Consider the following 8,733-nt stretch of genomic DNA (forward strand, 5'->3'; position numbering starts at 1 on the left):
TAAAAAAAAAAATATTTTTTTCTCCCAATAGTCACAAGAACAAGACGGGAATAAACAAAAGCTAGAGTGGAGGTACGATCCGCTCCAGAGAGTCAGCTAGGCGTTTGGAAAAGGTTAAACATTCCAGTTGAATTTTTATTTATTTACTTTTTCCATGACTGCTTTTTGTTCTAAAAATAGCAGACGGAAAAATGTTGTTCACCTGAAAAGCTATAACGTCTTATTGCGGGAAGGCCAATTAAGTTTGATTGACTGTGACGGTGATTGACAGGAGTGTTCTTTTCTGTTGTTATCGCACTGCGGATGCAAAATAAAAACAACAACAACAAAAAACAAGGCCACAAGGCCGCCTTTAGACTTTTGTATGTTTTTTGTATGATTGAGGGTGGCAATCATGTGGTTTAATTGGCCTTTCATTAAGCTTGACCCCCACCTTGGTTACTGTTGCTATACAAGAGGAGGTTTTCTCAAAGAAATATGATCCAGTTTTTGTATCCGCATATAGATAGCAGTGTCTGAAACTCATGACAAAAAGTTAGCGGACACCAGGGCTGCCCATATTTTCACAACTTGAAACACAATAAGACGACTAATCGCAAAAAAAATATAAAGTATTTTTTTAATTAAGGAAGTACCTACCACAGATGCTCCCTTGCTTAATTTATGGTAAATATCCCTTGCTGAAGATTCTACTCCAGTTGTCGTTTGTCGTCATGGTGCTCAATGCAATGTTTGCGTTGCGTTGTCTACTAAAAGCCACGTGGACTCCTCTTTCTAAGCACCTTTCAAAACTCTCAAGTACACTTTACGGTATAGTCCGAAGCACGACACAGGCTTCTGATTGGCTGCTGTGCCGATTGCAAATTAGCCAATCAGAAGCCTGTTTCGTGCTTCGGACTATACCACTTGAAAGTTTTGAAAGGCGCTTAGAAAGAGGAGTCCACGTGGCTTGTAGCAATTTGCTTGTAGCTTTTGCTTTATTTAATAAAACAAATGTTTGATTTGAAACAAATCTTTTTTTTTTTTCCTTGAAGAAGTTGTCGGCCACCCGTGCCGAGACGTTTTGAAAGTTGTACGCCCCGGGCCTCTGGGCAGATGTTATTTCGAACACTGTAGGCCAAAACGAATTTGACAACCATAGCACGCCTTATTAGCATGGTTGATTTGCATTTTGGTGAACAATCTCACGTCATAATATTCAGTTGTGCATTGACATATGAGTTATTTGTTTTTGCATGGTCTATCTAACTTGAGAAAATTAAGATGTCAAATAATCTTTCACCACTGAAATGAATGTAAAATCCATTAATCAATTTCAGGACACCAAAAAAGCACCAACAAAAATCAATTGAGGACGTTACATTCAAAACCAGCAAATGAAATAAGTGATATCAGAAATACCGAATTATAATTGTAAACACTTTATTGCCATATTTCATGTTATTATGGAATTTTAGTGCAAAACACTCCAAACAATCTGTGAAAGAGGGGAGCGCGAATCTGCAACCGATAGCAAGAGTGTTTTTTCTGTAATGTATTTCAAGAACAACTTTACATTATTGTATATTATTTAAAAAATAATTTTACCATAACTGAATAGAGTGTAAAGTGTTAATCAGTATGAACATCATAATTTCATTAATTGATTGTGCTAAATAGGTGCGGGCCTTGGCCACCATAGGATAGTATTATGCAAACCAGTCATAGTTTTAAGATGAAACTTAGTTAAAGACCGTCACAACTAAACCGCAGTTACAGCAATTGATTTTGGAGTGGTGAAAAATAAGTTGACATATTTTTTGCTGTACCATTTATGTTCAACTACCCATTGCCTTCAGGTTGACATCGGTTCCAGCTTCGCTAGCCCACCTACAGCATTCTACATTGTGTGTTAGCATTGAGCTAGCAGCCGTTGGTAAGTTATGTTTGATTTATTGTTTTTTGTTGAATGTTTGATTGTTAACTTTGCTCTCTGTCTGTCTGTCTCTCTGTCTCTCTCTTTTTCTCTCTCTCTTTGTTAGCCGCTCTCATTTGCAGTGGTGATTTGCACTGTGGGACTCAAATAGATGCACTGATTTTCTGCCACTCTCAGGCTGATTTGATGGGTGAGAAAAGCTACCCGCCGCCTCATCACCTGCCACATTTCTAATCTGGAAAGCACTCAGTGGCTGTCTACCTTTTGCCAAGGATCCACAATCAGTGTATATATATATATATATATATATATATATATATATACATATACAGTGTATATAAAAGGTCCGGCCTGTATGGGTTTTATCTGGGTACTCTGGCTTCCTCCCACATACAAAAATACATCAATGGCAGGCTGATTGAACGTTCCAAATTGTACCTACATGTGAGTCTGGATTGTTGCACGTCTGTGTATGGCCCTGTGATTGGCTGGCAACTACTTCAGGATGTACCCCACCCACTCCCCAAAGAGAGTCAGGATAGATTCTGGCCTGCCTGCATTCCTCATAAACAGATTAGAAAAGGGATAGATGAAATCTGCTAGCCAGACACTCTTGCTCTGTACAGCCCTGGAAAAAATACAAAAACGAATTATCACCTCTCTGCTGACATTCTGCCACTACCCGCTTGTCACTGCACGCACACACACTCGGGGAATGTGACGGTGGTGTACTGAAAAGGGCACATCGACCACTAATTGGAACCGTGCCCGTTCTGAGCTTGAGGCTAATTAGCAGTGTATAGGCAGGACGTGAGCCACATATTAATGCGGCAATAAAATCATACTTTCTTTGCAGTTTTCACACTTTAGCCAGTACGTAGCTCACGATGCTGATTACAAAGGGATATAATCACTCCCTGCAATGGTCATATTTTGCATGCGATTACAAAAATGAGCAATCAATCCAACTTTTAGCGCTGTTTGTTCGATCCACTGTTTCTTTGTTTGTATTTTTCTACTGTAGGCATAGAGCGCCATGAATTCTTTTCCCCACGATATTTTGGATCATCCAAGTAAAATCAAAGATCAGACAAAGATAACCTCAATATTTTTTTTTTATAATCACTTCAAAACTATTCAATCTTAGACTATCTTCTTTCATCGAAAATAAAAACTTAATTCCTAAATGTTATGAGTCTGGAGTGATATGAGCTTAAAATGAGGGTGGCTGTCCAAAATACAATGCAATACATACATTTTGGATTATGTAGCACGTTAACAACAGCCGAAGCTGGAACAGAGGGCTAACATGGAAAAAAAGCCCCCTTGTGGAAAAGAAAAAACATTGCCAGAGGCCATGGCCAGCACTTTATCGACACCCAAGCATGAACAAACTAATCCCAAACAAATTCAGGAATGGCGCTCTACATCATACTTTCAATTCATGAATACATTCGTGAATGGCAGTGAATGAGTAATTTTAATGCGGTGAATGAGTTAAATTTAACGCGGTACACTTTTTAAATTCATGTTCATTGAACACACCCACTCCGGATTAGCCCAGATTTATTCAATCAAGGAATTCCCATAATAGACCCTACCTGTCGTAATAATTTCTCAAAAAGGAACAACAAAAAGCCATGACCCAAAGAAAAACAAATTGACCATCTCTCAGTCTGGAAACGGTTCCAAAGTCATTCGGAAATCTTCAGACTTTAGCAAATCATGATGAGAACCATGATTTACAAAGCATGGAACAGTGACAAACCTTCCCAGTGGCCACTTCCCATAAAGACATAAACGTTGCCAGCTTTCACTCTGGTTTTGCACTTAATGGACCTGCATTGGTGCCTTTTGAGTATGTGAAGAGCTTTAATGGACTGTTGCGTATTTCTTCCGTGTCGGTTCAAAACACGTTGCCTGATGCGCTCTGCCCAAATAACTCAAGTATGCAAAATGGTAGAATTGTTAAATTCCTATGATAGAAAATGTGTCCAAGTACCTTGGTCACAGGGATACAGAAAACATGTGCGTGCCTGTGTGTGTGTGTTCGTGTGTGTTCGTGTGTGTGTGTGTGTGTGCGTGTGTGTGCGTGTGTGCGTGTGTGTGTGTGTGTGTGTGTGTGTGCGTGTGTGTGTGCGTGTGTGTGTGTGTGTGTGTGTGTGTGTGTGTGTGTGTGTGTGTGTGTGTGTGTGTGTGTGTGCGTGTGTGTGTGTGTGTGTGTGTGTGTGTGTGTGAGTAGGCCGGAGGGGGAATGTGATTGCATCACGGCTCTCGTCGCACTTTGAAATGTGCTGGAACAAGCACTCTTCCAGAAAAGCCTTTTAGTCAATCATTAGATGTTGCTCAGTGGGCTCTTGGCCGATTTGCGATCCACTTTTTGCACAGTGTTTAACTTCCAAAGTCCTTTCTCTTATCTTTCGTCGCTTTACCGTCCCCGATACAGTATCTATCTTTACGTCTGTGTAGGCTTTCAGTCGTACAGGCGCGGTCCATCGATTAAAAAGGGTTCTTCAGACGTCATCTATACTTCTTTGAAGGTGTCGGACGTTTCGCTCCTCATCCGAGGAGCTTCTTCAGCAAACTCTGGCCCTATATACTGTATATCCCTAATGGAAAGCGGAGGTCCCTGCTCTAATAATGGGGGAGTAGTAGACTACACCCTGAAACTAATCTGATTACTTCTTTTGTACTGTCTGAATACCTCTAATGTCCTTGTTTTGTTTGCCCCGTTAGCCCTGATATCACCTCACTAGCATGACTAAAGCTATGTGGTAACGACCTAGGAAATCTGTTGTAAGCAGTGAAGTTTAGTGAAGGGTTTTGCTGTTTTTCAAAAATGTCTTCTTTTACTCCTCTTTCAAACCATCTAGCTTCTTTCGCTAAGATTTTAATTTCACTGTCGTCAAATGAATGATTGCTAGCTTTTAGTTGCAGCTGTACTGCAGATTGAGGCCCACTAGTATCATATCCCTTTCATTTCCACCCAAGATAGGCCGAGAGCCAATATGCTGCTGAGTTTCTTGTTCCTTGACAAATTATTGCAACAGCCAAATCAACATTGGGCGTTAAAATAATCATAAGAAATACACTAAAATATGGGGTGTCCCCGTAGTCGAGTGGTTAGCACGCTGGCTTCACAGTGCAGAACTCGTGAGTTCAACACCCAGTCCGGCCTCTCTGTGTGGAGCTTGCATGGTCTCCTCGGTCACTCGTGGGCTTTCTCCTGTTCCTCCGGTTTGCTCCCACAATCCCAAAACATGTGTGGCAGGCTGATTGAACTCTCTAAATTGTCCCTAAGTGTGAGTGTGAGAGCTTGTTTGTCTCGGTATGCCCCGAAATGAAGCGGATTTACATGGGACAGGAGATGTGAGACAATTTCTTTTCGTCAATGGATGCTACAGCTTCGTGTTTGCTTTCAAAATGTAGCTTGTAGCAGACATGCACATTTCATCATGACGTCCCTGATCCACTGGTAAAAGGATGCTTTGATCTTCTCCTTTTTCCATCTACAACTGCTTCATCCAACAAACACAACAAAAAGGGTGCAAAAAAGGCTTAAGATTTGTCTTTGTGTTGTCATATTATTTTGCCTTTTTGTTCTTTTCACTTCAAGATGGCGCTGTGAGAGTGGCTGCCTCTCCAGCAGCTCCCATATTTTGTTTTTCTACTTCTTCCTTTCCTGATCAGCAATGTCAATAAACACTGAACGTCACAATTGTACATCACTAGTCTGCTATTTTTAGGACAGACCTTCAAGCTACTCATATGGCCCTAGAAGGCTAACTTGTGGCACACCGTTGATGACCCCGGATCTTCTTATTATTATTATTCTTTTTCTTCTTCTTCTTCTTCTTCTTCTTCTTCTTCTTCTTCTTCTTCTTCTTCTTCTTCTTCTTCTTCTTCTTCTTCTTCTTCTTCTTCTTCTTGTATTCTTAGTAGAATACTTAGCAATGCTACTGTGGGTGTGATCCAATCGTGTTTGTTCTTATTTTGAAATATTTTTAATCTCCTGTGTAATTGTAATTAGTTGTGTCATCTGCCAATCAGTGATCTCTATCACTTACTTTAAGATGGACCGGTGCACTTTTGAGAATTGGGGGGGGGGGGCTGGAAGTGATGCAGCACCGCATGTAGACTATCAGTCAACATCGACCAGGATGACGTGAATGCCGCTCTCCTGCAATATCAATATCACAGTGTTGCGCGACACCAGGATGATTGTTTTTCCCACGCGGGCTACAAAATGAGTTACATTTTAATCTTGCCTAGCAATCTAACGGCACTGATTTAAGTGCATCGAGATGAAATGAAGTGTTACCTTCCCTCTTTGGTGACGCAAGCACATCTGACACAGAGGTAACCAAATGTTGCGCCGTGTTGTTTATTGTGAATAAAACAAAAGCAATTACACATGAGAAGCCGGAGGGTAAAAAAAAATGGGTGTACCCGAGGGACTTGGATTTAACCACAACAGCTTTTCATGAACTGTTGAATCACAGATGAACTGTTTTTTTTTTTTAATTGAGTGGGGTGTCGATCCTGCTTATTTACTCATACAGTACTTGATAATGTGCTCACTAAGTGTTTGTCTGTTTTCTTAGTTCACTAGCAATTCTCTGTGGTTATTTAATGGATGTTTTGAAATGGTGAGAAAGTCACCAATGAATGCTCTCTGTGGCTAACTGTGATAATTAGCTTGTCTAAATCAACGGATCGGATGAGAATCAAGAAGCAAAATCCGAATCAAAATCATCTTTATTGACCAAGGTTGTAGAATGCACAAGGAATTGGTCTCCGGTTCAACACGCTGCACTAGTATCATCATGAAAAAGACGTGATAAAAATTTGGAGGACATAAATAAAGGCTAATCTAATCTAATCGACCTCTCAGGAGCAACTGTGAGACAATGTGCAAAGTATCAAGCAGACAGTGGGTCATGTGAGCACAGATCTACAAGGATTCTAACAGGATGCTGTTCCACAGGGTTGTGCAGAATTGCAAAGAGGCACTAAACAGTTAGATTTGGGCTACTGTTTAGAAATCAGGAATCCGAAACCAGAAATCCTTTAATAGTCCCACATTGGGAAAACATTTACGATTTAGAGAGTTAATGGCGACGGGAGAAGAAGCTTTAAATGTTTGCTGGATTTAGTGTGCATGGACCGGTAGCAACTGCCTGAGGGGAGTAGCTGGAAAAGTTGGTGGGCAGGGTGCGGAGGGTCTAGTAGGATTTTCCGCACTCTTGTCTTGATCCGTACAGTGTGCACACTCTCTGTCTCTCTCTCTTTTTCGCTCTTTCTCTCTCTCTCTCTGTGTCTCTCTCTCACTTGGTCACTCTGTTTCTCTCTCTCTCTCTCTCTCTCTCTCTCTCTCTCTCTCTCTGTCTCTCTCTCTCTCTCTCTCTGTCTCTCTCTGTCTCTTTTTTCTCTGGTTCTCTCTCTCACTTTCTCTCTCTCATTCTCTCTCTTTCTCTCATTCTCTCTGTGTCTCTTCGTCTGTCTCTCACTCTTTCTCTCTCTTGCTCTCTCTCATTCTCTCTGTGTCTGTCTCTCACTCTCTCTCTCTCTCTCTCTCTCTCTCTCTCTCTCTCTCTCTCTCTCTCTCTCTCTCTTTCTCTGTCTCACACACTCACACACACACACGCACACACACTCACACACACACACACACACACACACACACACACACACACACACACACACACACGCACGCACACTCACACAGAATTTAGTTGTTAACAGAGTCATGAGGGCTGTGATGATGGATGTTCTGCACGTCTTTCTCCAGACAGTCTTCTCTGTGGAGTGGACACAGAGACATCGAAGGTCGCAGGTCACCACACATTTTAGCCTCTATTTTACCTTGTGTGTGTGTGTGTGTGTGTGTGTGTGTGTGTGTGTGTGTGTGTGTGTGTGTGTGTGTGTGTGTGTGTGTGTGTGTGTGTGTGTGTGTGTGTGTGTGTGTGTGTTCATCCTGGCCTCCGTCCCACATACCTACCTCAGATTGGCGCTGAAGGAGGATACCACGGTCTCTTCTTCCCTTCCCATCTGCCCCAGCACAGCCACCACATCTCCCAAGTTTGGGGCCCTGACAGGCCGGGTTGCCATGGTGATGGATGACCGTCCGCTCAGTTCTGGTGTCACAGTCCTACAACTTTTCTGCCTGCCAGGTAGGCCCCCAGCCTTGACTTCCTTTTGGGTAAGCCACATTGCTCTGTCTCATTTTCCCTTATTGTGCTTTTATGTCCTGCTCCATGACATCCCGTTTCTTCTTTTCTTTGAGCTCACAAGTGGGACGGGAACTCAAAGAAGAGTTTAAAAATTTCCTTGAATTCAACCTTTTGTGTTTTAGCACCTGTGCATTGGTATCAAAAATTAAGCTTTGGCTTCAAATGTGTAGGTTGATGGTTTAAAGACCTTGTAAAGAGAAAAGAACACACATCTTCTACATCTCACACAGTGCAGAGAAGATTGTTGTTAACAAATATGAGTCATTATTAAAAAAAATGTAAGCAGCCTTCCAGTTTTAGAATATGACTTTAACTGTAATCAGCCAATTAGTCCATTCTTTATTGGAGAGCAACATCTTCGCTACGAGGGACTCATTAGCGTCTTCTAATGAGCCTTTAGCTTGCCACCAGAAACCCCGTCAAGCATTATTAATTAAGAGGCCGTTTTTTGCACGCTACCTAATCTAAACACATTGACGTGTATCCGCAAGACGTATAAAGCGCACTGCTTTAAATTCAGCCGCACGTTCATTGGCATGTTTTTTGCTGTTTTCCATGGGATCTATTTGCAATATGTAATAATAA

Source organism: Hippocampus bargibanti, linkage group LG09 (genome assembly GCF_051943395.1).
Source record: "Hippocampus bargibanti isolate YZ-2025 linkage group LG09, ASM5194339v1, whole genome shotgun sequence".
Classification (NCBI taxonomy): Eukaryota; Metazoa; Chordata; class Actinopteri; order Syngnathiformes; family Syngnathidae; genus Hippocampus; species Hippocampus bargibanti.